This window comes from Panthera uncia, chromosome B1 (genome assembly GCF_023721935.1).
Source record: "Panthera uncia isolate 11264 chromosome B1, Puncia_PCG_1.0, whole genome shotgun sequence".
In the NCBI taxonomy this organism is placed as follows: Eukaryota; Metazoa; Chordata; class Mammalia; order Carnivora; family Felidae; genus Panthera; species Panthera uncia.
The window spans coordinates 74337845-74351773 of record NC_064811.1 but is presented as its reverse complement, the minus strand read 5'-3'; the positions used below and the strand labels follow the sequence as shown (position 1 = coordinate 74351773).

General features: G+C 35.2%; 2 pseudogenes; one reads left to right on the top strand and one right to left on the bottom strand.

The window, feature by feature from the left end:
* The window catches only part of LOC125922389 (protein SET-like), a 79916-nt pseudogene extending 73337 nt beyond the window's left edge, over positions 1 to 6579 (bottom strand).
* LOC125922388 (prothymosin alpha-like) lies at positions 6578 to 6996 on the top strand (annotated as a pseudogene).
* Positions 6997 to 13929: the final 6933 nt, after the last annotated feature.

Here is a 13929-nt window from a genome sequence, read left to right as displayed (position 1 = left end):
ATATATATATATATATATATATATATAAAATCAGGCCATTATTATTCAAAGTTATCAAAATTATCAAAACAAAATAAAACAAACAAAAGCAAAGGAAGAACCTGAAAACCTGCCATGACCTAATGAGACATAATGACCAAATATAATGTGGTATCCTCAAATGGAAAAGAACATTAGGGAAAAACTAAGGAAATCTACTTTAAGTATGGACTTTACTTCATAACAGTGCATCAGTACCACTCCATTAATGTGACAACTGTACCTTACTAATGTTAGCAGATAATAAAGAGTTTGCTAGGTATATAGGAACTCTCTGTGGTACCTTTCCATTGTTTTAATATAAAATGTTAAAAAATGGTGTATTTAAAAAGTTCTATTTATAGACAGTCCTAGAAATTTATGTTACCATATCAGACCTACTCCTATCTTTCTCTTTTGTCAAGCCCTTAAAAAACTCCACTATAGGGGCACCTGGGTGGCTCAGTCAGTTGAGCGACTGACTTTGGCTCAGGTCATGATCTTGCAGTCTGTGAGTTTGAGCCCTGCTTTGGCTCTGTGCTGATGGCTCAGAGCCTGGAGCCTGCCTCGGATTCTGTGTCTCCCTCTCTCTGCCCCTTTGCCGCTCATGCTCTGTCTCTCTCTGTCTCTCAAAAATGAATAAACATTAAAAAAATTTTTTAAAAATTTCCACTATGTTTTTCTTTGCCTTTATATGTTTAGGACTTTGAATATGTTCAGTTAATTGTTACTGAGGAGTATCCCTTGTATATGAGTGACTTAATTTATGAACACACATGAGTACTTAAATATCAGCACATTTGTTTTACCACATATATTGTTATTCATATAAGATATTTCTACCATGATAAATATTTTATCATTTCAACTTCAAACAAGAAGTTGAAATCTAGTTTTTATTCTGTTTGTTTCACTCATTCATCCAATGATTTTTAAACTGAACAACATATGCCCAGCAAATTTAGCAACATATGCCTTGAATATACTCAACCCCATTTTTGATCAAGTCCTCTTTATTTCCATTATTTTATTTTATGAGTTTCACCATTTTGATGGGAGATTGACATCCAGAAAATAAAATTTTAAGAGGAGAACAGCAAAATACATGCCTTCTCTAAGATCAAGGACAATGTAATGATATAAAATGCTTGATAGTTTTCTTAGTTGTAGTTCATTGACTAACGGTTAATTAAACATAGAGAATCATCAAAATACAAAATAAACTCTTAAACATTTTATGTTAACATAAACACCTGTATGTATTCATTTATCAATCTTCATATAGGCGCATGCTTTTTTGATAAACATATCCACTGAATAGAGTTTTTTGAAGGGAGGGAGACGTCGTCGTCTTCTTCTTCTTCTTCTTCTTCTTCTTCTTCTTCTTCTTAAGTTTTTTCTTTCATTTTTGTAACTATTCCCATAAAATATCAATTATGATTTCCAATTTATTTTCTTAAAAGTGGTAGAGAAATATCCAGAAACTTCCAAAGTAAATTGAGTGTAGAATCCTCTTGCAATTTTGTGAAGTTCCATCTAATCTCTTACATTATCTTGTCCATGCTTAATTTGTCTGCGTTCTTTTATTAACTAGCTTTTTTGAAGTCCTTCTAAAGAATTCATCTTAGATTTCAAGAAAACAAATTCTTTATTTGCATTCATTTTTAATTGTTGACATAACATTTAATTAAACATAGTGATTACAGTATAAGTGGCAAAAACTGATCTTTGGACAGTTCCAATGAGTTTTGATAAAATGCAGTTAACTGAGAAAAGCATGAAGTGACCCAGCAGACAGCAGTCTGTAAGTACAAGTGTTTAGGATAGAGATGGTAGGAGACAGAACTCTTATATTGCGTGGGAATGGTAAAATGGCGAAACCTCTTTGCGAAATGGCATGGCACTGCCTTAAAGCTAAACATCCAGTTAATTTATAACCCAATCATTGCTCTAGATTCTGCTGGAGAAATGACAGCATATGTTCATATAAAAACTTGTACACAGATGCTCATAATGGCCAAAAAGTGAAATGAATTCTAATGTCTATAAACTGACAAATAAATGTAGTATAGCCATACAGTGGAAAATTATTCACCCACAAAAAAAGATGTTATAAAAATGTAATTCACCATATTAGCAGAATAGAGGAGGAAAACCATGTGCATAGGGCCATGGTTGCTGAAATACCATTTGACAAAAATCAATACTTATTTATAATAAAATTCTCAGCACACTAAAGATAGAAGGGAACTTCCTCATTCTGCTTAAGAGCAATCTTCAAACCCACTTTCAATGGACACAATGGGCAATGATGAAAATTTGAATGCTTTCCCATTTTAATCGGGGACAAAAAAGGAATGTCTACACTTACTACTTGTATTCATTACTGAAAATTTGTGAATGTGCAGTGAAGTGAGAAAGAAGAAATACAAGCACAAATACTTGGGAAAAAAAGTAAAATTTTATTTTTTTTCTATCAGAGTAATTATCTCTATAGAGAATATTAAGGAATCCACAGAAAAAGATACCATAAGTACTGATGAATTAAGGTTGTGTTATATAGTGTTAATATGTAAATTCAAATACATTTCTGTAAATAGGCTTGAATGGCTAGAAATGGAAATTTAAAAGCCCTACTAACAATAGTGTCAAAACATACAAATTACTAAGCCAAACATTTAAGCATATGTGTGTAAGTTTGGCTCACCAAAAACTGTAAAACTAAAGAGGACCTAAACAAATGGAGAACTATATCATTTTCATCTATCAGAAGATTCAATATATTAACATATCAGTTGTCTCCTAAGTAATTATTATGGAAATCCAGGCAATAATCAGAAGTAATCAATAACAAATGCAAATTATAATATAATCTTAAATTTACGGTATTAACAAAATTTTAAATTATGTCTTTAATGCAATACAATTTACATAAATTTAAAACAAATGTATATTCACACAAAAATATTTTTTTCAAACACATGTATGACCAAAAAGATTGTATGATATTGTGGGCTGGATCAGCAGACATCAAACTATCAAACTATATCCATGAAACAAATGACTAAAAAGTTGTTTTTTTTTTTTAAGTTTTATTATAACACAGCTATGCTCATCCATTTCTGTATTATCTGTGTCTGTCTCCCTTTACCCTGAAAGGACAGGTTTAGGGCAGATGGTGTAGTCACAACAAAAACTGTAAGGCCTGCAAAGCTGAACATGTTTACTGTCTGGCCTTTCACACAAAGAGTTTGCCAATCCCTTGGCTAGACTACTGTGATATTTTGAAAAGACTCCAAAATATTGTGGCTCAAAACAAGACCATTTTTTTTTTTTGGTTAGTTTATGTGTTTTCATTTTACTATATAGGTGGATAGGCAGTGCAGGGCCAAAATCATTGCTGTTGCAGCCACTGAAATTTCTGGTTCTTGTGGTTCTTAGGTTTGGTTATCTTGTGTAGACTAAGTTGCCTTTATTATCACGATGGAAGCTGGCTGACCACTACATAGTAAAACTCAAGGGGAAGACAGAAAGAGGAAACAAAGGGTCAGCATGCTTCTTTTAAGTAAATGATGTGAAAGTAGCATGCATTTCTTCCACTCCTATTTCATTGGCAAGAACTTAGTCATACGGCCATATCTACCTACAAAAAAGGCTGGTAAGTACAGACCATTTTAAACCTTGAGGAGCAGCACTGCCTTGTTAATTAGTTAATAAGAAAAAAAAAAGTGAGCAAACAGATAAGGGTGAAACTTACCTGTCACTACTACAAACATATTCAATACTTTTGTTTATTTGCCCAAAGAAAGGGAAGAGAAGTAGAAATGAATGTTGAAAATGAGAAATAATAAAATGAGACCTGAAAAACTGGGAAATTCTCAGCCCACCTATGTAATTGAGACTCAAGAATGTGTTGACATGAGTTGTACCTGATTATCAGGATGCCAGATACCTAGCCTCCCATCTCCAACATGGTTTAGTGAAGGTCAGGGAACTAGTATGATATGAAAACCTCCTTCAGTGTGGCAAATGGAGACTTTCTTTTGGGATATTTCCTCACTCATGAGCGGTTGTATGCCTTACAGAGGAACTTTGAAAAAACTGGTAAGCTTTTAACTCTCTGTGTGAGCATGCTGTGTTGTCTCCTATTCAAGTAATTATCTTTGTAACTTTCCATTTCTTTTACCGTTAAAGGAACATTACTTCCTTAACTATATCGGTTTTAGTGCCTAGCATAGTACCATTCTGTTGTGACAACCAAACAAATACTAAATTAAAGAAAAAGCTTTCTTAGAGACAATTAACATAGTTCATCAATCCTGAGGAAGTTTAAGGAAAAAAGAAGCAGCAAAAAGATACCTTTCTAGGATTGACCCAGGTGATGTAACTGCATATGTGGAAGAAATAAAAGGAGTTCTAAAAAACATTATAGTAGGAAAAAAAGTAGTTTCTGGGATACTACTTAAAAATTAAATGGACGGGGGAGCCTGGGTGGCTCAATCTGTTAAGCATCTGACTCTTGATTTAAGTCCAGATCATGATCTCAGGGTTTGTGAGATCGAGCCCCACATTGGGCTCTGTGCTCACATAGCAGACCCTGCTTGGGATTGTCTCTCTCTGCCCCTATCCCACATTCTCTGTCTCTCCCTCTCTCTCTGTCTGTCTCACGCATGCACACTCTCTCTCAAAATAAATAAACTTTTTAAAAAAGGAGAAAAAATAAGTGAACAAAGGGAAAGAATGGGTAATTCACACAAGAGCAAAATCAAAATACTATTATATGGTGCTTGCCCTGATTACTATTCAGAGAAATGCAAACCACAGCAACAATTCATATATCTTTCAGATTAGAAAATCCTAAAACAATAAAAAATAAAAAAACAAAATCAGTACAATCCAATGCTAGTAAAGTTATGGTAAACATTACTTACTAGTGAGGGTGCAACAATATCCATTATCCTATAAAAATCCATTAATAGTGAGGGTGCAACAATATCCATTATACTGTAAAATATACATATGCTTTGACTATGAATTCAACTTTTGAAAAACTACCCAACTGAAACAAAAATACAGGTATATCAGGATATTTGAAAATACTGTTACAGTACCATGTATAGAGACAAAAACCGGAAATAACTATTTGTTCAGAACAAATGGATTAAATTTTGATTTACACATATTAATGTAAATGCAACTACTAAAGATATTCAAATTTATATTTCTCTATTAGAGCAATTAGGACCAGTTTTTGCCAACACAAGCTAAAAACCTGACCCTTAAATAAATAGAATTGTACATTTTTCCATTTAGGTTCGTATGGAAAATGGTGTGAAATTATTTCACTAATTCAACTAGCATATACTCCTTTTTTAATTAGAAACAAAAGGAAAATTAATAACTGGTAATCATAATAATAAGAAGTTAGAATTGAAGATGGGTAGGCAAGAGGTAAAGAGGTCAGGAAGAGATTCATACAGTTGTTTGTTAGAAATGTCTTGGGGCGCCTGGGTGGCGCAGTCGGTTAAGCGTCCGACTTCAGCCAGGTCACGATCTCGCGGTCCGTGAGTTCGAGCCCCGCGTCAGGCTCTGGGCTGATGGCTGGGAGCCTGGAGGCTGTTTCTGATTCTGTGTCTCCCTCTCTCTCTGCCCCTCCCCCGTTCATGCTCTGTCTCTCTCTCTGTCCCAAAAATAAATAAAAAACGTTGAAAAAAAAAAAAAAGAAATGTCTTATTGAAGTCACCTATAACCTCAATGCTAACTCCAATGGTCCATTTACATTTCTCATCATACTTGACCTATAAGCAGCATCATTATCACTCCTTTTTTGGTAGACTTTACTGAGCTTCAAACGTCACATGAAATTTTCTCTTACCTCATTGGTTATTCCTTCTCAGTCTGCTTTGGTAGTTTCTTCTTTTGTTCTTAATATTCTAATATGGAATAGTCTAATATGTAATTCAATCCATGACCATCTACTATTTTTTATCTATACTCATCCATGTTTTGACTGCATCTATGCTTGGATCTTTATATGCCATCGTGTGTATTCATTGCTAAGTTTATATCCATATCCCTGATCTTTCCTGTGATCTCCAGACATACATCCAGCTAGCTGAATCTCCACCTCACCTTTTAATGGAACCTCAACTGCAAACTACAACTTTAATTCTCACACCTCCATCCCCCAAATTGTTTTTTCCTGCAGCCTCTCCCGTCTCATAAATCGTAACTCTATCCTTCCAGTTTCTTAATACATGACCTTGGAACCCTACTTCACCTATCAGGAACTTCCAAGAAATCCTATTGGTTTCATCACCAAATACATCCAGAGTTTGACCAGTTTACATAGCTTCTGCTTAAATTAGCCTGGTGGAACCAATATAATCTCATAATTTAAGTAAGGGATAGATTGTTCCCCAGTCCGGCCCCTGATTCCCTGCAACCACATCCACAGTACACCTCCTCCGCCAGGACTGGACTCCAGTCCAGTACAGGACTCCAGAGTCCTCGTACTCTTGCTTTCCTTTTAATCCCCTGCCTGCATTGGATCACCTGCATGACCCCATCAAGCCAGACGTCTCCAGGCACCAGCTCTGAGATCAGCAAGGACTTAAAGGAGAAGAAGGAAGTTGTAGACGAGGTGGAGAATGAAAAGGACGCTCCTGCTGATGGGAACACTAATGAGGCAAATGAGGAGCAGTAGGCTGATGATGAGGAATATGAGGAGGAGGAGAGGAAGGCGACGCGAGGAAGAGGATGAAGATGAGGATGAGGCAGCTACTGGCAAGTGGATGGCTGAAGATGATGAGGATGACAGTATCCACAACAAGAAGCAGAAAAGCAACACAGATGACTAGACATCAAAAAAGGAAAAGTCAAACTTGAGAAAAAGACCATCGCGACCTATTCACCCTCTACTTCCCACCTCAGAGTCTAAACGTGGTCACCATGGACAGTCTCACCCGCCCATCCTGGGCAGCGCCACCCTCAGATGTCACACACAACCACGACGTGAATTTGCAACAGGGGAGAAAAAAAGAACCAAAACATCCAAGGCCTTGTTCTTTTTTTCCTTAAAAACACTTTAAAAAGGAAAATTTGTGTTTTTTATTTACATTTTATATTTTTTTCTATATTGTTGGGGGTCAGTCATTTTTAATGATCTTGGATGACCAAATCATCCTTCAGAAGGTTCCCTGTCCTATCTCTGACTTTACTTGTAGTGTGATCATGTTTATTGTGATCTTAAAGGAGGAAAATAACCTTGTTCTAAAAAGCAAAAGCAATAAAACAATCTTATTCTGAGAATTCCAGTAACTTTTTTTGTATGTTTTTAGTTGTACTATAAGTAGTTACTTTCTATGAGATGGCTAAAAAGACCAAAGATAAAAAGTTTATTTTTTTCCCTTTTTTTTTCCTCTATGAAGTTGCTGCTTGTTTATTTATTCATTGGGCTGTTTGATGTATGTGTGAAACAATGTTGTTGAACAGTAAACCAGAATTTTATTTTGCTGAAAATGAAAACAAGGAATAGCCTGATTATTTGTCTCCATAGGTCTATCCTTGCCACTCCTACAATCTAGTATTAACAGAGAAACCAAAGTAATCTGTTATGGACTGAATGTGATCTCCACACTCCCTTTACTTGTTGAAGCCCTAATCTCCAATGTGATGATATTTGGAGATGAAGCCATTGGGAGGCCATTAGGTTTATATAAGGTCATGAAGGTAGAGGCCCCATGAGGGAATTAGTGTCCTTATTAGAAGAGGAAGAGACACCAGAGCTTTCTCTTTCTGCCATTTGGGTATATAGCAAGAAGGTAGTTGCTTATATGCTGGGAAGCAGGTTCTCAACAGAAATTCAATCTACTGACACTTTGATGTTAGATTTCCCATGCTCCAGCAATGTGAGGAATAAGTGTTTAAGATACCAGTCTTTGTTGTTTTGTTCTAGCAACCCAAAACTGACAGAATCCTTCAAAAATGTAAGTTCATGTTACCCCTCTGCTAAAAACTACAATGGCTGGCCATTTCCTCACAGTAGAATCCAAAGTCCTTAAAATGTCTTCTAAGTCTTTAGGTAACTAGGCTCACATTACTTCCACCTTCATCTTCTACTTCTCTTTCCTTGGCCCTAAACACTGCAGCCATACTGACATCTAAGAACTTCCTTAAACATATCAAGCCAATGCTCACTTTCAGGACTGTGCCCCACCTCTCCTTTGTGCCTAGATGTTCTTGCCCCAAATAGCTATTTGGACAACTGACAAACCTACTTCAGGTATCTGCTCAAATTGTATCTTAATGAACCCTACCTTCCCCACATCATTTAGTACTACATTGTTCCATCTATCACCAGAACGTGTAAATACACTTGCCTTGCTCTACTTAAACTTTTTTCCATAGAATTTATCATCTCCTAACATATTTGTAATATAGTTATTTATTAAAGTTACTTTTGATGGTTTCTATCTTATTAGCTAGAATATAAGCTCTACCAGGGCAGAGATCTTTGGTTCATTCTCCATATACTCCAAGCATGTGGAACTTACTCTGCCTGGCACATAGTAAATACTCAGTAAATGCTGGATAGATGAGTGGGTGAGTGGATGGCTGTAAAGTAATGGATAAATTTAACAAATTTAAGTGCTGAATACTCCAAAACATGTATAGATTCAAGCCATTTATTAAGTGTGAGCTTTATGAAATGAAAATATGAATAGAGAAAATGGAAAAACTACTAGTCTTGTTGTATAAGGAATTAGAAGGAACAGAAAGTATTTCTCAGAATAGGTCTTGAGTATTGTTTGCAGTCAATGCCAGAAAGAAGCACCTTGGCAAAATTTTGCTTGGATCCAAAAATGTAAATTTACCACACATTTACACTGCATTTTATGTCTGCATTGCTAGACAATATTTCTCTTAGTTCCTTGGAAAGGTATAAAATTACAAAAGATGGGTTGGAGTAAAACACATTTATAAAATCAAAACCCCATGTACCTAACAATGCATATGTCTCCATTTTTCTGTTTTGGTATGAAAAAGGAAAAGCAAATGATGAACTTGGCTTTAGAATAAGATAATAGAACTTTATTAATTTTACATTCCTTTTATGTTAGAAATTTTTGTTCTTCATATGAAGAACTACCTTTGGTTTCTCAAAAATATAGGATCCTACAGTGACAGCTGTCATGTTGTTTCCTTAGCATTTAATGAACTATAGATACAATATAATAAAATTTTGGTTTGTATCTGGCAAAAGCTTACATTTGGTTCTTGGTTTACTTGTGCTACTTATTTAACACTTACCTTACTGATAAACCAGAGTGTAGAGAGAGGAGTGAGAATCATGTGAAGACATCATTCCCAACTGATGATACAATTGAGGATGCATATGGAACATGTAGGGGACTCTGGAACAGATGCAGCCCTGGGAACAATTTTCCCCCTCGGAGACTAGCTATGAGCCACACGTAACACTGTTTTAAGTATTCTATTAGATATTCTGATATTCTATCTGATATTCTATCAGAAATGGGCTCATTTATACCTCTTCAAAGATCTTATGGCAGTAAATATTTAGTAGAGCCTGTGTGTCCATGTGTGCGTGTTTTCAGCACATGTGGTTTATCCTATTTTGAGTGATTGTGAACATCCACACAATAAGGTTATTAAAAAATAAAAGTGCTAGTGTGCTTGCTGTAGCAAACAGTCCATCTAGCTATTCAGTACCTGCATTTTAAGGCTGATTTGTTTCTCTCATTTAATATATGATCTCATTTTCTTCTCATAACAAATGTTTGAGCTGGGTATTTTGTCTCTGTTTTAATCAAAAAGTTAAAATCTATACTGTTAAATGCAAATTTGGTCATTTTCTAGATATGAGAAGATATTCCTCTAAAATTCAACATCTTTGCCACATTTGTCATTGATGGATACCTTACCATCTTCTCTACAGAGGTAGTTCTATGTGACTACCAGTACCTTCAAACCTCCTAACATGCTCAGTACCTCCGTTTGGAATCTGACTGAATATGCTTATGAGAGGTGTAGGGAGGTAGAGAGTCAAGATGACAAATATATTCCTGGATTTGAATGATGTCATCACTTTCCTTGAAGGAAAGAATATTACATACATGGGTAACTGGTTCACAGATTACTTTGCTCCATAGATTAATCCAATCAGCCTAATGCCAGAACCTCAATGAAGAAATAATCAATCATGAATCTCCTATAGGCAAGAATGAAGAAGCATGTGGCTGAAGAAAACCAAGTGAAGTGGAGAGTGGTACAAGAAAGGTGAACATAAGATAGAGGAAATTGGGGCATAGAGGCTTTACGCAACAATGTCAGTATTTATTTCTTTCTCAGAGCAGTGAGAAACCAAACAGTAATTTAATTCAGATTTTTACTTATTGAATACATTGGCAGGGGTTACTGGAAAATTTGAGACAAATTGTGAGCAGAAACATAAATGCAGAGATTTAAATTCTTTCCCCATGCTAAAAACGTGAATTTATTCTCAATGGCCAATCTCAGGAATTATATGTTCCTAAACTTATTTGAAAAGTTTTACAATAACAAGTAATAATACTTAAAACTAACGATTTTACCCTTGCATTTAATTATCCCTACAAACATCTACTGTGGACTTTAAAATATAAAGTGAGTTACAAATCTGGTTTTTATCTGAACAGGCTTATTAGGCTTGTATATTCATAATATATAATCAGTCATTGTGTCTGAGGGGGGATGGAAAATACATAGAAGAACCAGGCATTTCTTATATATTGATTAAGGTGAAAAGCTAATGGTTTAAAGCATATTCACTAATTTCTTATCTGTTAAGATTTTTCCATTAGGCTTTGTTTAAAAATTGGAGTATAATTAGCATACAATATAAAGGTAGCTTCAGGTGGAAAACATTGATTCAACAATTCTATACATTACTCAGTGCTCATTAGTGATAAGTGTCACCATATAACTACAATGTTATTACATCAATCACCATGTTCCCTGTGCTGTAATTTTCATCTTTGTGAGTTACTTATTTTATAAGTTTGTTCCTCGTAACTACCTTTATTTTACTCTTCTCCCACCCACCTCTGGCAACCACATTTGTTTTCTGTATTTAAGAGTCTGGTTTTCGGTTTGTTTCTTTTTTTTTCTTCATTTGTTTTGTTTTGGTTCTACATATAAGTGAAATCATATGGTATTTGTCTTTCACTGATTTATTTAACTTTGCATAATACCTTCTAGGTCCGTAGATGTCACAAATGTCAAGATCTCCTCTTTCTTTATGGCTAATACATATAGGCACACATTACCACTTCTTTATCCATTCATCTGTTGATTGGCACTTGGGTTGCTTCCATATTTTGGCTATTGTAAATAATGCTGCCATAAACATAGAAATACATAATCTTTTCAAATTAGTGTTTTTATTTTCTCTGGGTAAATCTCTAGTAGTTGGGATTACTGGATCAAATAATATCTATATTTTTAATATGTTGAGGAGCCTTCACTGTTTTCCACAGCGGCCGTACCAATTTACCTTCCCACCTACAATACATGATGGTTCCCTTTTCTCCACACCCTTACCAATATTTTTATTTCTTGTCTTTTTGATTTGACAGGTTTCTGACAGGTTTAATGTGATATTGTGATTATGATTTACATTTTCCTAATGGTTAGTGATGTTGAACATCTTCTCATGTGTCTGTTGGCCATCTGTATGTCTTCTTTGGAAAAAATGTCTATTCATATCCTCTGCCCGTTTTTTAGCTGGGTGTGTGTGTGTGTGTGTGTGTGTGTGTGTGTGTGTGTGTTTTGTGTTGAGTGCAGAGGTTCTGTATATATTTTGGATATTAACCCCTTGTCAGATATATCATTTGCAAATATCTTCTGATCAGTAGGTTTCCTTTTCTTTATATTGATGGTTTCCTTTTCTTTTCAAAACGTTTTTATTTTGGTATAGTGCCAATAGTTAACTCCAAATAGCCAAATTGATCTTAAGAAAGAAGAATAAAGCTGGAGATATCACAATCCTAGATTTCAAGATATACTACAAAACTATAGTAATCAAAACAGTATGGTACTGACACAAAAGTAGACATATGGATCAACAGAACAGAATAGAGGGCCCAGAATGAAATCCAAGTTTATGTGGTCAGTTAATCTACAATGAAGGGGGCACCTGGGTAGCTCAGTCACTTAAGCATCTGACTTTGGCTTAGGTCATGATCTCCAGGTTCATGAGTCCAAGCCCCACTGACAGTGCAGTGCCTGCTTGGGATTCTTAACCTCCGCCTCTGTCTACCCCTCCCCTACTCATGCACTCTCTAGCTCAAAATAAATTTTTAAATATTTGAAAAACTCTATGACAAAGGAAGCAAGAATATACAATGGAGAAAGATGGTCTTCTCAACAATTAATGCTGGGAAAAGTGGACAGCTACATGAAAAAGAATGAAAGTACACAACTTTCTTATGCCATACATAAAAATAAACTTAAAATTAAAGACTTAGGTATAAGATCTGAACCTATAAAATTCCTAGAAGACAAAATAGGCATTAATCTCTTTGACATCAGCCTTTGCAGTGTTTTTCTAAAGGGATTTTTTAAATTTTGCTTTAACATTTATTCATTACTGAGAGACAAGACAGAGCATGAGTGGGAAAAAGGCAGAGAGAGAGGGAGACACAGAATCCAAAGCAAGCTCTAGGCTCTGAGCTGTCAACACAGAGGCCGATGTGGGGCTCACACTCACAAGCTGTGAGATCATGACCTGAGCTGAAGTCGGATGCTTAACTGACTGAGCCACCCAGGTGCCCCGCAATATGTTTCTAGAACTGTCTCCCAGGCTAGGGAAATAAGTTATTTTTCCCTGTTTTTTCTTTTGTTTTTCTGAAATTATCTTTATTTTGCCTTCATTATTTCTCATATAATCTTGACTGATACATAATTTATGTATCAAAAAATTCATCCTTCCAAGGTGTATGATTAAATGTTTATTTAGTATATTTACAAAATAGTACAATCACAGCCACCATCTAATTTCAAAAACATTTTCATAACCCTCTATCCATTAGCAGTCATTCCCCATCCCCAATTCCCCAGACTGTGGTACCCACTAATCTATTTTCTGCTACTACGGATTTATATATTCTGGACAATTCATGTAAAAGGAATCTTATAATATATATTCTTTTGTATCTAGAATCTTTCACTGAGTGTAATGTTTTCAATGACTGTCTATGATACAACATGTGTCAGTACATCATTCCCTTTAGTGGGTGAACAATGTTGTATACATATACCACATTTGTTTACCCATTTGTCAGTTGATGGACATTAGGGTCTATCACTGTGTTTTTTTGTTTTTTTTTGTTTGTTTGTTTGTTTGCTAGGTTTTTTTGTATGGTTGGCACAAAATGTTACATTAGTTTCAGGTTTGACAAATTTATACATTGCACTATGTGCAGCACAAGTGTAGCTACCATCCATCCCATTACATAGCTATTAAAATATCACTGACTGTATTCCTTATGCTGTACCTTTTATTCGTGCCTTTTATTCTCATGACTTATTCATTCCATAACTGGAAGGCTGTATCTCCCACTCCCCTTCACCCATTTTTCTCAACTTCCCACCACTTTTCCTCTGGCAACGATCAGTTCTCTATATTTATAGGTATGATTCTGCTTTATGTTCATTCACTTGTTTTTTCTTTCAGATTCTACTCATGAGAGGAATCATATGGTATTTTTCTTTCCAGGCTGATTTATTTCACTTAGAATAAGATCCTCTGGGTTCATCTATATTGTCACAAAATGACAAGATTTCATCTTTTCTTATGGCTTATGTATGTATGTATGTATATACATATATATATTATATATATATATG